Source organism: Xenopus laevis, chromosome 1S (genome assembly GCF_017654675.1).
Source record: "Xenopus laevis strain J_2021 chromosome 1S, Xenopus_laevis_v10.1, whole genome shotgun sequence".
In the NCBI taxonomy this organism is placed as follows: Eukaryota; Metazoa; Chordata; class Amphibia; order Anura; family Pipidae; genus Xenopus; species Xenopus laevis.
Window position 1 is genome coordinate 16,597,405 of NC_054372.1, and position 22,881 is coordinate 16,620,285.

The 22,881-nt window shown below is 39.4% G+C and overlaps 1 pseudogene; it reads left to right on the forward strand.

Annotated features, from left to right (window-relative positions):
* Positions 1–7,719: 7,719 nt before the first annotated feature.
* LOC121398741 lies at positions 7,720–22,576 on the forward strand (annotated as a pseudogene).
* The last annotated feature ends 305 nt before the right edge of the window (positions 22,577–22,881 follow it).

The window sequence follows — 22,881 nt, forward strand, 5'->3', positions numbered from 1 at the left end:
CTTTCCATCTTATGCTATCTCACTGTCTGCGGCGCACAGTATACAATATATATTTTTAGCTTCCTTGAAACTTGGCGCGGTGCAGATAACAGGCTTTAGACTCTCAATCAAAGCAGCAATGTGTGAATCCAGCTAGGGGCAATGTATCACAGCTAATCAAGTTAAAATTTTATATCAGAGAACAGGGTGCGAATAAGCGGCAGAAATAAAATTAATTCTGGCGTGGTCCTGTATTTGTGTATCTAGTGGGACATTTGATGCATGTCATTGATGGAGGCAATAATTTCTTGTGTTAAAGTGCAGAGCACGGCAGATTACATGATTTATTTTGCCGTAACCATCGAATGAAAAAATAGATAACTAGGGATCCAGTTGCAGAGACACATTTTAGCCATTAGTAATGAATTAACCATAACACACAAGAGTTGTATGTTCTGGGGTCTGGCACCTCAACCTCATTGGAAAACTCAATTGCCACGTTGGAGCTGTGACTACTTTCTGTCCAGTCCCTGGTTGGCACTTTGTACTCTGGGTCCTCATTACTCTGATGGGTTTATTTGCTTCTAGACACTTTTCTGCACCTCTTATGAGCAGAGTGCTTTAATATAAGAGCCTTTCACTGGGTGTATTCAGTCTTATCATTGGCAGAGATAGATGGCCTAGTAGCTATTGTGGTATAAAGGGCCCAATGGGGGTCCTTAACCCCAGGATTTGTGGGATCACTAGGCAGTGACTTAGATTGTAGTTACTGGGCCATACAGCCTGTAGGGTTACTGTTACGGGAAGTTATGGGGACACACAAAAAGTGATTGTAGGGCCTCTGTTGGCGGTAAGAAATGTTTCATAGACATATGGAAACTGTTGAGGACCCCCCTATACCTCCTGGGCCCCCCGGTCACATGGTCGTCTGCCTCGTTATCAGCACCTCCAAGCGCTCATGTTACGTGTAAAGATCCAGATAATTAGAGGGGTATGAAACACATATCTTCATCTTGGTAGATAATAGTCACTAAAATTTATATTTTATTTTATTGATTTATTTATTTTTTTCATAGTATCCACAAATAGAAAAAAGTGCAATGGAATGCGAGCCAGGCTTTTTCAATGTCTTTTATACTGGAAAAAAAATAAAATAAAAAATGCATATTCTTGCCTAGGCACATCATTTGTGTTCTTGTCAGAATAAAAAAATCAATATCTAATTTTCCATCTCTGTGCTGCTTGGACTGAAGCACGGCCTAGTTGCGGTGCCTGGGGTTTAAATGGTGTTTAAGAAGCTTTCCCACTTTGTTTTCTCTCCGATACTGACAGAAGAAGTGACGTGACTAGAGTGCATTGGGTCCTAGGGTTGCCACCTGTCCGGTTTTGACCTGGACAGCCCAGTGTTGTAAGGGCTGTTCGGGTCATATAAGGATGGCCGGTTTTCCAAATTTTCCCGCCATGACATCACGGCCCTGCCCCCACCATGTCACGGCCTCCACCTCGCTACCATGTCACCGCCCCGCCCCCTGCTGCATCACAGATCTGCCCCCCTCGGGAGTGCATCGGGGGGGAAAGATGGCAACCCTACTGGGCCCCCCAGCAAAAAAATCTTCAGAGGGGCCCGGCACATTTCGATCCCCATCCTCCTAGCCCATCCGCCTACTTCCTTTCCCACCTCCGCCCACTCCCTGCAACGTGCCGACTAGTGCCCTCCTTTCCCTCCACAGGTAAGAGAGCTGCTGGGGGGGGCTTTCTTAAAGGGATCCTGTCATTGGAAAACATGTTTTTTTCAAAATACATCAGTTAATAGTGCTACTCCAGCAGAATTCTGCACTGAAATCCATTTATCAAAAGAGCAAACAGATTTTTTTATATTCAATTTTGAAATCTGACATGGGGCTAGACATTTTGTCAATTTCCCAGCTGTCCCTGGTCATGTGACTTGTGCCTGCACTTTAGGAGAGAAATGCTTTCTGGCAGGCTGCTGTTTTTCCTTCTCAATGTAACTGAAGTAGTGAAGGTAGATTCGCCAGGTAGGAATGGACTTGGGGCAGCTGGGAAATTGACAATATGTCTAGCCCCATGTCAGATTTCAAAATTGAATATAAAAAAATCTGTTTGCTCTTTTGAGAAATGGATTTCAGTGCAGAATTCTGCTGGAGCAGCACTATTAACTGATTCATTTTGAAAATTTTTTTTTTCCCCATGACAGTATCCCTTTAACTTCAGAGAAAACAGACCTCTGTTTCCTGGGCCCCTCTGCGACTGTGGACCTGCTTCCTCTATAGTTACACCAATGGACAGAAGTATGGTATTGTGTAATATGAGCTATAGTTTGCCCATTGTATTATGTTGATTGGGGAAAGGTATTGGTACTGGCCTTCTCCACCTCCAGTTACACATATACTTGAGAAAAAAATAGATGCCAATACATGTGAGTCAAAAGTGGAGTGTTCCCAGATTTATTGAAGTGCTCATGACACAAGGGTTACGATCCGACGTTTCGGGACAATAACTGCCCTTCTTCACTTCACTTCACTTGACGTCTGATCATAACCCTTGTGTCATTTTTCTATGAAAAACATTGTCGGTGTGTTCTTTGCAACTGCCATATTGCTGCTTGTCATAGCTGTGGCATTCTGCCTGGGCATCAATAGAACAACGCCACCTTATAGTCATTGTAGATTCTGCAATTGCTTTAGCTTTTTTTCCTGTTAATATTAAACAGATACAACTGTCATCATTTTTTTATTGCTATAGCTTGATATAGAAGAGTATCATTGGTATATTGTGTGGGAATATTTCAATGACAATGATATGTATATGAATATATGTATAGCATTTTCTCTATCAAATCCAAACCTGTGCTTAATATGGCAGTTTTCAGCTTGTACTTTTCTAGCACTTGTGTCCTTCCCAGAGGTTCAGCTCTGCAAGTATTACTAATGAGCTGTGGAATCTTAGACATCCACATTAAGGTTTTAGGTTCTACTGAGGAAAAGGCAAACTTTACTATTCATTTTGCAGAGAGCTTCCAGATTGCCCCTGACAGCAGAGATACGGCGGCAGAATGAGGAGACTCCACACAATACCTTCCTTGAGCAATGAAGTTTGCCTTTCCCTGAGTTGAAGCACATTGGTATAAAATATAAAGTTGACTGACGGAATTTAGCTGTAGCCTTGACTTATATAATGCAGGGAGGGAAGACAGGCGAGGAGAGTACTGTGTTAACAGAGCTGCTTCGGACAAGTGTTTCAGCTGAATCAGAAAATTCTGGTCTCTCTGTAGGGAATACAATTGGGGGAAAGTGATTTTAAATAGAAGAGCTATCCACATTTCATTCTGCATTTTATTTCACCAGGAAAAACAGCAATGGCATTATTAGAATTTCTCAGTGTGCTTTATTTATGTCAAAATAAATCATTTGATTTTTGTGCTGGGAAAAACACAGAAAAAATGCTGCCACCCTCCCACTGACTCCAATTTGGTGAAATTTGGCCTAAATGTTACCGTTTTGCCAATTTTCCCTGACCTTACGTGAAGTGTTTTGGCAAAGCTGGCCGTTTCGTTCATCACTAGTGGGGAATTCATAAAGCAGTACTGGTATTGGATCGATTATCCAGAATGCTTGGGATCTTTCCGTAATTTGGATCTTCATACCTTAAAGGACATTCAACCCAAAAAATATTTTTTTTGTCAAATAAAAGAAAACAGAATTCTAAGCAACTTTGCAATATACATTCATTACAAGTTTTCTATGGTTTTTAAAGGATAAGGAAAGCTACAGAGGAAGTTTATTGGCAATAGATTAGCCACAACAGTGCAAACTAGAATGCTATATTTATTCTGTATAATGCTTTAAAAAACCTGAGTAAACTGCCCTGCAAACTTTTTTTTAGGATTGCAGCTGCCATATTAGCTTGGTGTACGAACATGGAGAACTCAACCTAATCCCAACACACATGTTGTAAGTGTAGGGTGCTAATCCGGAAGACCCTTCCCTCGCATAAGGGTCAATGGGTAAATGACAAAAGAAATTTGGATGCACACCTGTTAGTTGCAATTGTGTCCAAACGGTGATTTATTTGAAGCCCAAAGTATACATCACAAAGGGGGCAACGTTTCAGACCCCTCCGGGACCTTTATCAAGCCTTGATATTAGTCTCTCCCTGCTGTGGGAGGAGGGAGAAGGAGAGAGAGGAGTAAACTGAGCATGCTCAAGCCCGTGCCCTAGAAGTTTAAACTGAAAAAAGAAGTCTGATACAGAAGCCCATGTGTACACTATCAAAGGAATGAAGGAATGTTTCAGAGGACATACAAGGTGGGACCAGCACCTTGTCTTGTTTGTCACAGTTTTCCTTGCACTCTCCCCGTCAGTATGCTTTCATATTCAAATATAAGAGATGAAAAACTGCTTGCAAAATTGTTTTGAAAATTAACAACCAGGCGTTAAGCAAACGCTGCTTTAAATAACAACTGTTTTTACAAATAACTTTATAATCACCGTAAATGTTTAATAAATGTATATTGGAAAGTTGATTAGAATTATGTTTTCTTTTATTAGGCAATGTTTTATTTTGGGGTTAACTGCCAGTTTAAGTCTACAAATGACATTTAAACATAAAATAAACCCAGTAGGATTGTTTTGCTGCCTGTATGCTAGACCTTCACTAACTGGGGATAACGATAGTGTCTGGAGAGTCCTTGTTTCTTTATATTACCTGTGCTTTTCCTATCCGTGGGTTTTTATATGCCATTATTATTGCCCTATTAAGTGAATAAAAAGGCAGTATTATAAGACACACTATTACAGATTGCTTCCCAGTAGCGGAGATCTATACAATCTATAACTTACAAATGAACGGCCGTGGCTTCCTCGTATTTATAAGGTGAATGCCGATGGCGCAGACAGAAGACCGGTACCTAAGGGATTTATACAAAACTGCAAGCGCTGGAGATGAAAAAGGGAGATGGTTTACTGGAAGATTTGATACAAGAGAGGTCACCTCTGTAGCTGCAGGGAAAAGGGAGGAAATATTACTTTTCTTTCAACTGTCATGCAACAAGCCAGCCAGTTAAGGGCATTATGGGAAATGAAAATCCTTGGGGTAGATACTGCAAATTAAATTGAAGGATGAAATATAGGCTCATGGAAGTGTTGTCGGTAATGCAATTGCAAGTTCTGTCACAATGCAGGTTTAGATTTCTTATATTTAAATTGTTTAAATACAGTGGGTGCATAAGCCTTCTTATCTATTTTACTTCCATTGTCTGCACCTGAAAGCTTTATGGAGTGCACAAGCAGAACCACCATGTTTTATAAAAGGGGCCCAAGGCAAATACCTACTTTTATTAAAGCTGTCCCCCCTACAACATGGTATTGATGTCCATCTAGGGGAACATTGATGCTGGGAGTTGTTGCTGGGAGTTACTTCCATTCAGCCATTCAGCATTAATGTGGTTGGGCACAGATGTTGGGGGTCAGGCTCACAGTCGGGGTTCCAGTTTATCCCACAGGGGTTCAGTTGGGTTGAGGGCTCTGGGTTCAAGTTTTTCACAAAAGGGCAGCAGTGGCCTACGGAGCTCTGAGGATCACAAGGGCCTGCTTCCTGATGTAGGCACCCTCGCAGACGCGCCCTCAATTGAGTGAGCATGAACTCACACGCCGCATAGCGGAACTTTATTTAAAAACTTTGCCGGGGGTGCCGGGAGAGGAGCAGACCTGAGTCGGCAGGGGTCCACTGGGTTTTCTTCCGGTGTCCCACTGGCCCAGTCGAACCAACTTTGCTGGCGGCTTAACCTAAACAAATTGAGCAGGGCAAAAAGCATTAGGGTGGGGCAGTGATTTTGCATGATGACATCATAGCCTGGCACAATGGTGGAGTTATGATAATGGGGTTGGGGATATTGCATCATTGATGCATGTGCTTTCTCAATGTTTTAAATCAGAAATGTTTGAATGGACTGAGATGTCCAGTTCAAAACCACCATAGGTGGCAACCTTATCTCTGTCTATATTCTGCCTGATGAGTAAGCCCAAACCTTTACAGTTATGGGATAACAGAAATCCGTTATCTAGAAAGCTCTGAAATACAGCAATGCTAATTTAGAAAAATCAGTTCCTTATATTTGATTGATATGCTTTTTTTTGTTTGTTTATGTAATAATAAGAAATGAACTGCACTTGATATTAACTAAGCCATATTAAGGTGAGAATTGTAGGGGGTTATTTACTAAACTCGGAATGTAAAAATCACAAAAATTTGTGATTTTTTCAAAATTAAATTTAAAAAATCACAAATTTTTCAGAATTTATTAAACCCAGAGGAGCAGAAAATCCGACATCTCAGTCCTGTCAAGGTTGCATATAAGTCAACGGGAGAAGTCCCAATGATTTTTTGATGTGCACTGGGTTTCGTGCAATACCCCGAAGTTTTCGGGTGAAAAATCCGAAAAAAACGTTAAAATCTGATTTTGTTCCGGCAAAGCAAATTTTCGTGAAAATGTAGTAATAAATAAACGTAAAAAAACAGAGCAGATTGGATCTAGTTTGTAGCAGAAAATATTGAGATTAATTCGGACTTTGATAAATAACCCCCTTAGTATTTAACTGGCTTTCATTTATTGGACAGGTTATGTTACAGGGCAACCCTTTTGAAATAAAAAATAACAAAATTGGTATAAAGGTGATACCTTTATTGACTAACTAATATAATCATAGCAAGCTTTCAGAACATTTTAGTTCCTTTTTTCAAGATGATTACTGGACAGATTATGGTTCGGGCTTCACAAAGCAGAAAACCGAGACCTGAACAGGCCTTAGAAAAAACGAATTGTTCAGGTCCAAACCGAATGATGGAGAAAGAAATTGTGAAACCACTAAAAAGAGTCTCTTTCATAGAGTGGGATTTGGTTATATTATGCTATTGCATCCTGTGCAGCTCTTATACTGATTACATTTCATAGTTAATTTGTCAGGTTGCTTGTGTTTATTTCGCTAAACACCTTGTGCTCATTAAGTCCTCATTATGCAGTATCATTTACTTCCCTGGTTTATTTATAGCCCTTACATATGTGACACGGGCCCCTGAAAGAATGAGACCAAATCTTGGCCCTTTGCTTTTTGTTTTTTTAAATATAAATCTATTAAGGGGTAGTTCACCTTCACATTAACTTTTAGTATGTTGTGGAATGGACAATTCTGAACAATTTCTCAACTAGTTGTCGTTTTTTATTGCTTAAAGATTTTTTTTATTATTTGCTTTCATTTTAATTATCTTTCTATTCGGCCCCTCTCCTATTCATATTCCAACCTCTCAATTAAACCACTGCCTGTCACTAGGGTCATTTAAAACTCTAGCAACCAGATACCTGCTGAAATTCCAAACTTAAGAACTGCTGAACAAAAGAAACAAAATAATTAAAAAAACACTGTAAAAAGTGAAGTCACAATGCAAATTGTCTCAGAATATCAAACTCTACATCATACTAAAAGTTAATTTGAAGGTGAACAACCCCTTTACTAGCACTAGATCACTCTGAAATCTGAAAGCGAACTAGATTTGTAAGGGCTCTTACACACGGGCGGTTTTTCCTGCGCTCCCCTGCATTGCACTTTCTTCCATTCAGCCGCAGGGGTAGACGCACACAATTATTGTGAAGGGGGCTGTACGCATGTAAGCACAAAACGCAGGTGGGACGCAGCATGTTGCATTTCACCTGCATTCGGCGCATACATGCGTCTGTGTGAGTACAGCCCCCGTCACAATAATTTAGTGCGTCTACTCCTGCACTCCCCTGAGGCTGAACTTAAGAAAGTGCAATACAGGGAATCGCAGGAAAAACTGCACGTGTGTAAGAGGCCTAATATCTTTACCCAGAACTCTGCTTGCCACCTGCCCTGAAACACAACTGTGCGGCAGTTGCAGATGTGGAAATAACTATATCAAGTGGCAGGTGGAAGGCAGGAGGGTGATGTGTGTGAAATACCTGCTTCCCATTCAGTACCCACAATGTACTACAGGTATGGGATCTGTTATCTGGAAACCCATTATTCAGAAAGTTCCGAATTACGGACAGTTTGTCTCCCATAGACTCCATTTTATCCAAATAAGCCACATTTTTAAAAATGATTCTTTGTTATAATAAAACAGTAGCTTGTACTTGATACCAACTCAAATAAAATGAATCTATATTGGAAGCAAAACCAGCCTAGTGGGTTTTTTAAATGTTTAAATGATTTTCTATTAGACTTATGGTATGAAGATCCAAATTACGGAAAGATCTGTTATATGGAAAACCCCAGGTCGCAAGCATTCTGGATAACAGGTCCAATACCTGTACTTGACAACACAGTTGTGTCATCCTTTGCAGACAACATGACTGGGCTTATTCTTTCTGATAACATTACTGGTCTCCTTGTGACAGGTAGCAGCTATCCCAGCACTGGAGTTGTAAACGGAACTCAGACTTTCAGGATCCAGTCGCTAAAAGGTGAATAAGTATAATCATGTGTATTCTGTTCTTACACCCTTGCATTCGGTTATCCGACCAGGTTTTTCCTATGTAGAATTATAGCTTTGTGGTGGAAATGTACCCTTCCCATTATAGTAATCTATGATATCCGCAAGTATGACAAAGGCAGATGTCTACACACTACCTGCCTGAATGCATAATGCCAACTGTAAAGATTGATGGAGGATGATTAATGGTCTGGCACTTTGGAGTTTGTATGTTCTCCCAAAGTCTACGTGGGTTTCCTTTGGGTTGTTCAGTTTTATTCCACACTCCAAAAACATACAGACAGGTTATTTGTCTCCTGAAATTGACCCTACTGTGTGTGTGAATGGTACAGAACTTCCACTGAATGTTTTGCTAAGGAAGGGACTGATTGGGTGCTGTATAAATGTGGCTACATAAATAGCAATAAAATCAACCAAAAGTAGAATTACCCATGTTTCCATGAAAAAACATCCAGCCTACTCACAGCCCCACAAGGAGCCTACATTAAATTGATCTACAGGTGGCATTTAAAGGGCATGTAAAGGCAAAAAAATTAAATCACATTTTTACTTTCTTTAATGAAAAAGAAACCTATCTCCAAAATACTTTAATTAAAAAATGTGTACCGTTTTTATAAGAAACCTGACTGTATGCAGTGAAATTCTCCCTTCATTTACTGTTGTGGATAGGAATTGTCAGATGGTCCCTAACTGCTGAGCTGGGAAACAATCATACTTATGAACAGCAGGGGGTGCCCCCGCCTTACTTCCCAGCCATGCAGAACTCAAGCAGCTTTGTTTATGACGATCCCTAAGCAGCCCAGACCACACTGAGCATGTGCACAGTCTTAGTCTTGCAAAGATGTTTAACAAAGTGACAAGATGGTGACCCCCTGATATAAATTACTTTGGTTACTGATGTTATTGATATGTTATTTTATGCTTTAAATTGCTTTAAAAGGGAAATCAAACGATAGAATTGATGTATAACTGCATAATTACAAATCTCTTTTTGATATACTACAAATAAAACTGACGTTTAAAAAAATAAATAAAAAAAAAAGCATTCAGTCAATCACACAATATCAAGGCAGCAGAGAGAACCCAGTGGGGCCCTCAATCAATACTTGTGAAACCGTATCCGTTTTGGGGCTCAATACTTCCTAGTTCTATAATGATGACAGTATCATCTCATGATACGTTCCCAAAATAAAATTGCTGGCACGCGAAAATAATGAGACCGTGAATACAGTAAACAAACATTTAAGAACAATTAAAGGATTAATTAAGCAGAAAGCATGCTTGAGCGGTTTCATTTTGTGGAACTGTATGCAAACTGCAGACAAGCGAAATGAAGCTTTAAATAGAACTTTAATAGCAGCAAAGTGCTTATGTGTTCATCCTCCTGATTATTTCCGAACCTTTATTGCAGCCGAAGAATATTTGCTCATTAAGTACACACCGCATCACTGAGCTCTGAACTCTAGTGATGGGCGAATTTGCGCCGTTTCGCAGAAAAATTCGCGAATTTGGCGCGAAATTTGCGAAACGGTGAAAAATTCGTGAAACGGCGCCGGCGTCTCGTTTTTGACGCCGGCGCCCGTTTTTCGACGCCGGCGCCCGTTTTTGACGCTGGCGTCCGTTTTTTCGAAAAAAAATTTTGACGCCGGCGAATTTTTGCCGCGAATTTTTGCCGCGAATTTTCGCGGGAGTTTCGCGAATTTATTCGCTGGCGGCGAATCGCGCAAATTCGCCGAGAATTTGCGCCTGGCGAATAAATTCGCCCATCACTACTGAACTCTCCTCCGACAGATTGCAGCTATCACTGCCAGCCCAGCTAACATTCCACAACTCTTCTGCTGTAAGATCTGCTTAGTTTCATTGCCTTATTGTTGTAAATGTTCTCCAGAACTTCTGTTGCTCTAGAAACTTAATTGATCTAGGCAATGTTGGACTGGGACACCAGGGGCCCTCTAAAAAAACCTTAGACCAGGGGCAACTGTCAGTACTATTATTTTTCTTCTCCTCACTCAGCCTCTATTTTTCTAGTTTCTTTTCTTTCCACACAAGGTGTGATTGTGACCCATTCACAAGGTGCCAATCACTTGTGCCCACCTAGCAAGAAACCCCTTCTGCTTTAAGTGAGACTACCCCATTTGTTCTATCCAATGAGACCATGAGTTCCCAGTTGATGGGGATGCCCTAGAGCAGTGATCCCCAACCAGTAGCTCGTGAGCAACATGTTGCTTTCCATCCCCTTGGATGTTGCTCCCAATGGCCTCAAAGCAGGAGCTTATTTTTGAATTCCAGGTTTGGAGGCAAGTTTTGGTTGTATAAAAACCAAAAACAGAGTCTCCTGTAGGCTGCCAGTCCATAGCCAATCACAGCACTTATTTGGCACCCCAAGAACATTTTTCATGCTAGCGTTGCTTCCCAACTCCTTTTACATCGGAATGTTGCTCACGGGTTCAAAAGGTTGGGGATCCCTGCCCTAGAGCAAAATTAACTATACCAGCACTGGGCTTCGCCAATGCTTTCGCCATTGACTAATAGGGGACATCTGTTCTACATGTTTTCAAATTAAGTAATAATTGGCACATGGCTAATGTTTCCTAAATGCAGTAAAGTTCTCCTTCGGATCCTGGACTCTACATAGGGTCATGTTTGGTGACAAAAATATATCAGTGCTTGAATATAATTTTAACATTTTTAGGTTCTCCAGCCTGCACATTTAAATGCTATAACCCATTATTTCCACAGGTTGCTGGAACCTCTTTAAGATCAATGGCGGCCTTTACAATCACAGCCAAGGAAAATATAAAGGTAAAGCTCATAGAGAATGATTGTTTCCTATTTGCTGGTTTGGAGATTTGCGACTACACTGAAGCTGAACACAAAAATATGTTCTTTGCTGCTAGCCGCAGGGAGATGCTCTTAGTGGCTGGAGTTCAGAAGGGGATCTTCTGAGAGGTGCCATGTTTTTATAACCAACAAGAATCCAGACATTTATAAAAATCAGTTGTCTTGGTGAAACTTTTTTTCCCCTGTGTTTATTTGTAAATAACAGTTGCCATGCATTCAGTATAAAAGAGCTGAGTTTCAATGGTGCCATTAGCAGGTGTATTTACCAGGATGCATATACAGATTTCATATTGGATATAAAAGATTTATTAGCAAATCTGTTCAAAGCAGCCCAACAGACAGACATCAGGTAGCTTCCGGCTCATCCCGCAGCGCTCAATAGGATCTCATCCTAGGGCTTTTAAGCTGTGTACTGAGTAATGTTTTTGTTCATTATTATACAGAAAATTAAGACATAGATGGATTGAATTAATTCAGCATGTGTTTTTCCTCATTTTCATTTTAATTATGCAACTTTTTGGTTTTCTATTGTTTTTGCATTGTGGGCCTTCTTATTCTGTCTCTCTCCAGCTTTGCAGAAGAAAAAGCTAGCTGATTTCTAGGGTCACTGACCCTGGCAACCACAGAACAGATTTTTACTTTTCTATGGCCTTTTTATTTAAAGGTTCTCTACTCCTCAAACACCATTTTGATTTCTTAACTGTTTTCTGGGTGGTAGGGTAATGAAGCACCAAGCCAGGGCCAAATTTGTGGGAAGGCCACAAAGGCCCGGGCCTAGTGCAGCACAAATAAAGGGCTGCCCAGTTGCTTCTGCATTTGTTACAGAGATTTTAGAATTGATTGCACAAGTAGATTTTGCTACTTAAATCTCCTGTGAGTTTAAGGACTAGTGTAGTCTGGAATGCGTCAGGCAATGGTCTTTGATCTTATATTTCCAATAGTCAAACAATAAAGTATACGTTTTTAATGAAGGTGCAGTCTACACTTTTCCAAATTTGATTCATGCAACTTTATCTGTAACCAGCACTCCGATACGGAAGCACCAGATAACAAAGAAGGGACTGAAGTAATACAGTATAACACGGTTGGAGCGGTCTTTCAGTTTGTTAAAACTCCTGTGCACTAAATCCTGAAAACAGAAGAGCGCACATGTGCAAACAATTGAATAATAGTTTAAACTAAAAGCTACCCACAATTAAACCCCCCACAAAAATAGAAAAATAAATCCCATCTGCAATTCACCTTAGAATTCAATTGTCTTCAACATAGTAAAAGTCACGTTTAAGGTGAAATCTCACTTTAAGTCTTATTTAAGAGAAGTGCATCCACCGAACAATATTACTGTCTATACTAGGGATAGTTTAACTCGTCTCATACCAAGTCCTCAAATATTAATCATAGTCAATACCCCAGGCACACTTTGAAACGTCGCTATCAAAAAATATAATTTGGGCTACAGGTGTCCCAAATTATTATTGATAAATACATGTCTGAATATAGTGGTTTTGCTTTGTTTTTTTTTTTTAACATAAACCGTTGTTTCTAGGACCCACCATATTGGTATAAGATGTTAAATGGATTAGCCAATAAATAGTCATATTTGTAAGCAAGCCTCCTAAATGGCTTGATAAAGGGCATATAGCCTGCCCGAAACGTCGCTGTATTGATGCTTGATTTGTAATATACACTTTTGCAAAGAATTGTGTGCTGCTTCATTCCTTCATCTAAATATATATATATATATATATATATATATATATATATATATATATATATATATATATATATATATATATATATATATATATATATATATATATATATATATATATATATAAACACATAAACAGCCTAAATTGACACACCTACCTGGGGATCATTCATTTCACCCCATGCATGACTTGCACGTGACCAAATTATCTTTTGTGTCTTTAAGCAGAAATATAATAACTATGTGCAAGGACAACATTAATATCAACAGAGATTAAAATGTATTCTGTACCTTCCCAGCAAAAACTGCATAAAACTAATTGCGAGCCAAAACTGGGAAAATAACAGCGCAATTCATCTGACAACATGAATGAAGGTTTCAACGTGCCTGACAAGATGATTGGTCTTTGAAGAAGCAGAGAACATGCTTCAAGCATTGGGCGAGTGAGTTTTGAGGGTTTGGGAAGCTTCTGTGTTTAACAGCAGAGGAAACTGATTCAATTAATATAATCAGAGCCCATGGCAGTACTATTTTGTTCACACATTTATCAATAGAGGGCCACAGATCAACATATAAACAGGAGAGCTGGTAACTTAGTATTCAGAGATGGGCTGCAAGAGACCAAGAATTCCCATCATGCCTCCGCTTTAGTTTATATTTTCTCAAATATGCAAAAAGCATTATATTTGGCATTCTTAATCTTGGACCAGCCTGTCGACAAACAAACCCAAGGGATAATAGGAAGAGAGGTGTAAAATATAAGTTTTGAATATATGCATGGATTGGCAAACAGTACAATCTACTACAAGGGAAATATACACCTCTAGAATAAAGAGAAACAAAACTAGGTTCATAGTAAAAGCATTTTGAGTCGCGTTGGGATCTACAGCCACACGTGAAATTTGATATCTGCTCACAGTTCTTTTTAAGGGTTAAGGTCTGTGGGCCATTATTTATTTTTCTTTATTTAGTGTGTCCTTCTGAATTAAAGGGCATGTAAAGGCAAAAAAATAAAATCCCATTTTTACTTTCTTTAATGAAAAAGAAAACAATCTCCAATATACTTTAATTAAAAAATGTGTACCGTTTTTATAAGAAACCTGACTGTATGCAGTGAAATTCTCCCTTCATTTACTGCTGTGGATAGGAATTGTCAGACGGTCCCTAACTGCTGAGCAGGGAAACAATCATACTTATGTACAGCAGGGGGAGCCCCCGCCTTACTTCCCAGCCATGCAGAACTCAAGCAGCTTTGTTTATGACGATCCCTAAGCAGCCCAGACCACACTGAGCATGTGCACAGTCTTAGTCTTGCAAAGATGTTTAACAAAGTTACAAGATGGTGACCCCCTGTGGCCAACTTTGAAAGCATAAATTATTTGTTTGATTAGGCTTGTGGTGCAGTAAGTTCAGGTTTATATTTAGTATACAAAATACAGCATTTCTAGCCTTATTCTATTTTAGACTTTACATGCCCTTTAAATGCTATATAGAATAAATAAAAGACTGATCAGTATAAGTTTAGGTTGCTTGATGGTTTTCTATTGATTTTTTATTTGCAATAAATTATATGGTTGTTTTACTTCAAGTAAGGGAAACATGCCTCTATCTATGAACCCAGTGGAAGAATAGCCTGCTGTTATATATGGTAGGATATTGTCAGGTCAGGCCTCCAGGAATCAATGAGAGCCTAGTTTATGACAGAGGTCTTAATTAGTTTTATTGAACCTGGGAATGACCTGTCTTTGACTCATCCACTGTTCAGGAGGGACTGTATTTATATTATGGACTAATAGGACTACTTTAAGACGTGATTTAAGACCAACCAGAATATGATGCTTTATAGCCAATAAGCATTACTGAAATAGAAAAACAATCTCTTTTTGGCATATCTTCAATATATGGATGTAAATAATTGGTTTTCTATGCAATACACGTTGTCCACTTTCTGCATTGATTCAATTGAAGGTAATAGTGAAATGGAGGTCAGTATTGCATGTTCTCTGTCCATCAAACCATGATCTCTGATCCAGAGTAAGAAAATAGTTCATCATGCAGATTGTTGGAGATGAACAGTGACATGTACAGAATATGAAAATAGATGCAGAGAGGTGTAGGTTGATCTTGGGAAGGATTTTTATAATTTTTATAATCGGTACAGCACTCTCTAATTTATTAAACAGACTTACACAACCACATGAATTAGGGTGGTGCAGGAGATAAAAATTTTTAGAAGTAAATAATATAAAAAAGTATCTCAAAATCTGCACTCGGTATTTAGTCTATCAATAGTTATATTGCATTTTAGTTACTCCCACAATTCAATAAATTAATTACACATATGTTAGTACAAAAGATCACCTTTTTAATTTACACGTATGCAAAAAATGACATATTTTTATAATTTAATAAAGTGCAAAAAAATAAATTGTCACATAGGATTAATCAAAATTGATGGCATTCATTATTTCATGTTGAATGAGATTGTTAAAAGCTGTTATTCATAGTTCATCGTAATGCGCAATCATTTGATAATAGTGTAGACTGGTTGTTTGAGGTGTATAAATTCATTAGTTGGTTAGTTCATTAATTGATGAATTTGTTAATGTCCCAAATGAATTCATAAAAATTCCCATATGAATCTGTTAAAAATAAAGTCACTGAGGAAACGTTAACTTTATTTTTCCTCTTCCTTCTGCCGCTGTTAAAGGGGAAGGAAACCTAGTCGGCACATCGACGACATCTTGTTCCACGCGATCTTCTTCCTGCTTTGACCAGCGCATGCGCAGTAGGATCATTTCGCCGGTACGATCTACTGCGCATGCGCGTGACTTTTGGAGCATGTGCAGTAGATCCGTACCGGCGAACTGATCCTACTGAGCATGCACGAAAACGCCGTTCACAGCAGGAAGAAGATCGCGTGGAAGAAGATGTCGTCGGTGAACTCCCTGGACTGGACCTGTGCAGAAGGGTAAGTAACAAGTTAGGGGCATTTGCCCAGCAGGACGGGTACGCCAGGGGGGAGGAGGGAGGGTGGACAACAAACGGGAGGGGGGTTTGTGCTTACTAGGTTTCCTTCCCCTTTAATTAATCACATTGCCTGATCTTGGGAAGGAGAAAGCATTAGTGATGGGCGAATTCCCGCAATTCGTGCTGGTGAATAAATTTGCGAAACCGCCATGAAAATTTGCCAGAGAAAATTCACCGGCGATAAAAAACGGATGCCGGCATCAAAAACGAGACGCCAGCACCAAGAATTTTTTGGCGAAGCAAAACCCCCCAAATTTGCCCATCACTAGAAAGCATACTGAGGCAGTAGGGTTCTGTCAGGATGTGGACCCATGTTGAGTGCAATCATGAGAAAAAAAAGGGCATTCTGTGTATCGAGACAGAGCTGACGATAAGTTGCAAGAAGTGGTGGATTTCCAGAGGGTGGGGTGCCATTTCAGCAGGGCCTCGGTGTGTTGATCAACCCTGGGCCTTTCAGGGTTACTGAAGTTCAACTCTCAGAATCCCACGAAGAGCCAGTTACAGAAGCAGTACTTAAATAACATCTGGAGGGTTCCATGCCTACTATAAGAAAAACTTTGCTACCTGCAAATACATTCTTCATTCAAAAGCAAACCCGTGTGATTTGTACATTTAATTTTTACTTATTTTTCACTGCTGATGAATTGATTTTATGCTTCTTCTTTGATATCTACAATAAAGCCTAGTTTCAAATGTTTGGTGCCCTGGCACACACAAAAAAGCATCCTTCAATTGAAGGGCCACTCAGGCTTGTCGTAAGCTTCCATATCACTTTTCATTATCCTCCTATTGTGTTATAACCCATTACCAAAAGATATTGCAGGGTGTAGCCTAGTCAGCAAAGGAGTATCTCTAGGGATGTGCTCTGTCAAAACGAGCCATAAATTGAATTCTCCATTATCAATTTCAGACACAGTACCCTATTTTTGTTCACTACCTCTAATGAGGGGCATACTCTGCGGGCTGGAGGGTGCATGGGTGGGTTTGTGGGATTTTTGGTTATTTTTGTTTTGTTGTTTGATTTGTGAACTATTTATGAAATGATGATTATTTAATGTAAAGTGATCTTATATAAAAAAAATAATTCGAAGGAGGGGCATAAAGCTATACATATTAGAATTGGTATTCCCCTGCACCGAGCTCAAAAAAATTGTGTTTAGTGACCCTGTAAGCCATCGGTAATTATAATGATGAAAATTTGTCTCTTTTATAAGAATACATTGAATAAATAACACTTTTCTGTTATTATTCGAATCAATGCTTTTAATTAGCTTTTGACTTAAATGCCCCAGTTGGCTGATAAGCAATACCCTGGGCCATCACAGTATTCAGCAAGCAGATTGCTTTGGTTGAAAGGATTTTGTTCAGTTAATATGACTAATGCCGATCTCTGCTTCCCTACTGAGAAACTGTTTAACATCACATTAACTAAGGGTCACAACGACATGGTAATGCTTGAATTAAATTCAATTTATGTTTTAAATAGTTTCCTACAAAACTTAGCTTTGAATAAAAATTAGAAATCTTTTTGCACCTATGCTTCATTTTATTCCCTTATACTCCACCCCCCAAGAAGATCCTTTTTAATTCGATTATTATACTGAAATATAATTAGTTGTAGCCAGAGGATTGTTATACGTACATTATGTGGCCAAAAAAATATGTTGGCAGCCCTTCGGTCTATTGGAATTGGCTATTTAATAGACTCCCTTTCTTGGAGGTACTACATTATACAATGACATTCCATTTGGCAACAGTTTGGGGAATGCTCCTTCCTCTGAGCGACATGAAAACCCAGTGCCATACAGAATGGTTTTTTTGAGATGGGGGTGGAAGAACATGACTGGCCTGCTTAGAGCCCTGACATAAGTTAAATGAATTGGAATGCCAATGCAAGTCAGGCCTGATCTCCAATATCAGTGCCCAACCTCTTACATATGAAGTTGATCCCACCAGCAATATTCCAAGATCTAATGTAATGCCTTCCCTAAAAAGTTGAGGATAACAGTTTTTATCAGAAAAAAAGGGGACCGAAGTCCTATTTATACCCTTCATATGGGACAATTGAGGTGTCAACATTCTTTTGGGCATATAGTGTATTATTCATGAAGCCTACTGCACTTTATTGTACCTCCTCCCTCTGAAGAGGCAAGGAGAGGGTCGGTTTTCAGATCTTAAACTTACCAGGAGCAGTTTTTTGACATATTGCCTTTTCTTTTACTTTGCTTTGTCATTACTGGTCTATGGTTCTTGTCATTAGACCATGTCCTCCAACGCTAGGCCAGACTCCCATGCCATACTTTTGTCATAGGATATTTACACAAGATTAAGAAGAAAATTATGACTTTGGAAGGAGTATTTACAGTCAGTAACCCTTTCAGAGAAACTAGGGATAGCTATGCAATTGTTTAGCTTCTCTGTAGCTGTACCACCATATTGAACTGCAAGCCAGAATTACATGATACTACATTGCTCTACTGTTTATAGCAGTTGTCCTAAAATTCAGAAACACACAAAGTAGTTCTATATTTCATAATATAGTAAATAAAGCACCCCTCTTGTAAATAACAAGGATGATATAAGTTACCGAGGAGTTTCATGACCATATAAAAACACGAGGCCGAAAGGCAGAGGTCATGGAACTCCGAGATTACTTCTAATATCCTCATATTTTGCAACAGGGGGTACAGAGCCCTGACATAAGTTACAAAATACCAATTAAAAGTATCAGTTCTTTCCATCTACCATAGCATTTGAATTGGAAGACTTGGAAAATCCTGACCTCTTTGCATTTTTTAAAACTATCTTTGTTCCTGAGCTCAGAGATAGTGAATCTGACACATGCCGAATCTTACTTAGAATAAACATTGGCAAGGATATTATTGGTATATTGCTCAGGAACATGCCAGCTACTGTAAGGCTGCCGCCTTATGAGATGAAAGGGTTGACTGCCACTATGACTGAACAATGGATCAACTTGGAGAAGCAAATCCAAGAGGAAAATCAGAGGAAAATCGTGAAATGTCATTTAAACACCAGAAAGCAGGTGGACATTCAAGAGCGCAAACAGAAGGCAGTTAATGAAGAAGCAGAAGAAAAATGTAGGCATGCTGGGGAAAATGTATAAAATATTAGCTTTGTGTTAGTATGTAACATGTCTGAGTTTTGGAAGCACGGGACTGTTTTCAGTCGCCCATTTTAAGGTCAAATATTTTGTCAGGCTTAGCTCCTAACAAGGTTACAGATATACCCAACCCCTGCCATACCAGCTATTCAGCCAAAGTATCAATAAGACAGCAAATAATGCTCATATAACAGATGACACATTCTGTGCTGGCCTTTCTATCCAGGGAAGACATGCCCCGACCTCAGCCTTGCAGCCTGTCATTTGCTTTAATGGTAACCATTAAAGGAGGAAAGGCTAAAATGAAGTAAGCTTTATCAGAAAGGTCTATATAAATATATCAGTAAACCCTCAAAGTAATGCTGCTCTGAGTCCTCTGTCAAAAGAAACACAGCATTTCTTTCCTTCTATTGTGTACTCATGGGCTTCTGTATCAGACTTCCTGTTTTTAGCATAAACCTCCAGGGCACGGGCTTGAGCATGCTCAGTTTGCTCCTATCTTCCTCTCCCTTTCCCCCCTCCCTCCTCCCCTCCCTGCTGTAATGTGAGCCCAGAGCTATGAGTGAGCAGGGAGAGACTCGGACAGGAGGTGATGTCACACCAAGCTAATATGGCAGCTGCTATACTAAACAAGCAGTGAGAGCTTCCAGAGCTTCCAGTGTGGCTAATCTGTTGGCAATAAACTGTGTTTGTAGCTTTCCTTCTCCTTCAAAATGAATGCATCTGTGGGTACCATGGTCATCCAAAATCTCATCCTAACTTGGCTTCTGGGAGTAATTAAGACAGCAAGTAGGCATTTTTCCAAAGTCTTTCCTTACTTGGTCATCATGGTATGATTAAAATCCGTTTCTGCTTTTGCCAATCGTTTGACATCATTGGGTATAATGTAGATATTACTTACTCCTTTTCATTATTAAGTTCTCCATCATTTCCATGTTTTAGTAGTTAACTTGTATCCTGTAGATGTTCTACCTTAGTTTTGTTGGCAGTCAATCTACAATGTGGGTCGATGTATGTTAATGGTTGTAAGGTGGACTGGGCATTATTTTGAAGGTAGGATGTTCCTGTTATGCTTTTCCAACATATTTGGTTGAAAATCCCATTTACCCAACATTTCAATAAAATGATCATATATCCATGGGTAGTAAGCCAGTCTATAATACCTCTTGGGAAGCAACCAGTCGGTCCGCTCTGTGGCAAAACATCAGCTGTATCGGGGGACCAAGCAGCCAAATTCATTACAAATTCTCTCAGTGGATCCTCTTCAGTTACATGTGATGCCTACAAATGTGAGACTGTTCGTCTGGTTCCCCAGTAGCACTTTCCTTATAAGATTCGAGAGGTCCATGTGCCAATAATTTTTATCTTGAATAGATTGTTCTGGAGAAAGTTCTCTAGGCTTTGAGAATCAGCCAAAGTGAAAAGTGTTTCAGCTTTATACAATTCCTGTAAATATTCAATAGACATACAGACTTTTCCATTTACAGAAATTACCACAAGAAGTAAACAGACTTGGATTTTCGGTAACAGGAGCATTTTCCTGACGATGCGAATGCCATAGTTACAAGGGTTTTGCTTGCAGCAATAACTCGCTGCATCAAGAGTGATTTTATTTTTTATTGTCAGTTTACAAGAAAAATAAATGACTAACAGGCCCCTGAGGCTTTTAATGATTTAAAGGTCTCCTGCAATAGCATATAACTCAATCATGAAAAAGGGATCAGGTAACACGTAATGAATGGATTTGTTCCAATGATGTCAAAATGGTTGACAGTGGGCAGAAATGGATCCTGGCAGAATTGAAGAAATATCGGTAACACCCATAAACTAAAGTGTTTTAAAGTAAGGAAAATATAATGTAGTGTTGCTCTAAACTGGTACAACTGGTGTTTTTTGCTGCAGAAACTCTACTATAGTTTATATAAACAAGTTGCTGTGTAGCCATGGGGGCAGCCATTCAAGCACAGGATACACAGTAGATAATAGATAAGTACTACTATAGTTTATATAAACAAGTTGCTGTGTAGCCATGGGGGCAGCCATTCAAGCACAGGATACACAGTAGATAATAGATAAGTACTACTATAGTTTATATAAACAAGCTGCTGTGTAGCCATGGGGGCAGCCATTCAAGCACAGGATACACAGTAGATAACAGATAAGTACTACTATAGTTTATATAAACAAGCTGCTGTGTAGCCACTGGGGCAGCCATTCAAGCACAGGATGCACAGTAGATAACAGATAAGTACTACTATAGTTTATATAAACAAGCTGCTGTGTAGCCATGGGGGCAGCCATTCAAGCACAGGATACACAGTAGATAACAGATAAGTACTACTATAGTTTATATAAACAAGCTGCAGTGTAGCCATGGGGGCAGCCATTCAAGCACAGGATACACAGTAGATAATAGATAAGTACTACTATAGTTTATATAAACAAGCTGCTGTGTAGCCATGGGGGCAGCCATTCAAGCACAGGATACACAGTAGATAACAGATAAGTACTACTATAGTTTATATAAACAAGCTGCTGTGTAGCCATGGGGGCAGCCATTCAAGCACAGGATACACAGTAGATAACAGATAAGTACTACTATAGTTTATATAAACAAGCTGCTGTGTAGCCATGGGGGCAGCCATTCAAGCACAGGATACACAGTAGATAACAGATAAGTACTACTATAGTTTATATAAACAAGCTGCTGTGTAGCCATGGGGGCAGCCATTCAAGCACAGGATACACAGTGGATAACAGATAAGTACTACTATAGTATACAATGGGATTCTTCAGAATGTATATGTTATCTACTGTGTATCCTGTGCTTGAATGGCTGCCCCCATGGCTACAGAGCAGCTGTAGAAGATGAGTCTTGTCTGCTATAATGGAGTAAGATTGTAATAAAGGGTAAAGATCTGGGAAATAGATGTTTTCTTAGCCTGTTTCTTTATCAATGATGGGTTAGGATATTACAATTTTTTATTGTGAGGCTGTCTCATTCTAGGGATGATATCACCAGCACTTTGTTTTAAGTAACAACTCACATGTCCACTCCCAACTAATAGCAGTTCCTTTCCTTGCATAGTCACTTACAGAATACAAGCTCCTCCTGGAGAAGCTCCACGACCTGGAAAGGGCTGAAATGATGAAGCTGCTCATGAATGAGCAAGAGGAGGATTTTGCCAAGGCCCGCAGGGAACTGAATGTCAATCATGGAACTGCGCTTCTTGGTATCTTCTTTGAACTGCTTCACAACTATGTTGCCAAAGTAAAAATAACCCCCGGATGCTGAAACTGCAGTGATAGAAAATTAATTCAAAATTCATTCATTTCATTGGAAATGCCAGTTCCAACTCATTTGATCTCAGCCTGGAATTCACAGCAGGAATATGTTTTTTTTTTTGTAGCAGGACAACGATTGTAAGGTGGGAGAGTTAACTAATAAAACATTAAATATCTCAAAAAAAGACTGTGTGTGAAACATATTTTATTAAGTATCCACAATATATGATGGATTTAATGTTATGACAGTAACTTTCCCCCTTTGCATTTTTCATAAGGCACATGCATAATGAGCTATCATCCATACATCCATAGGAACCTTTGCCCTCTATGCTCCAAGATTTGTAATTTATTTTGTTAAAGGCTCATCTTGCCTGATCTGTTG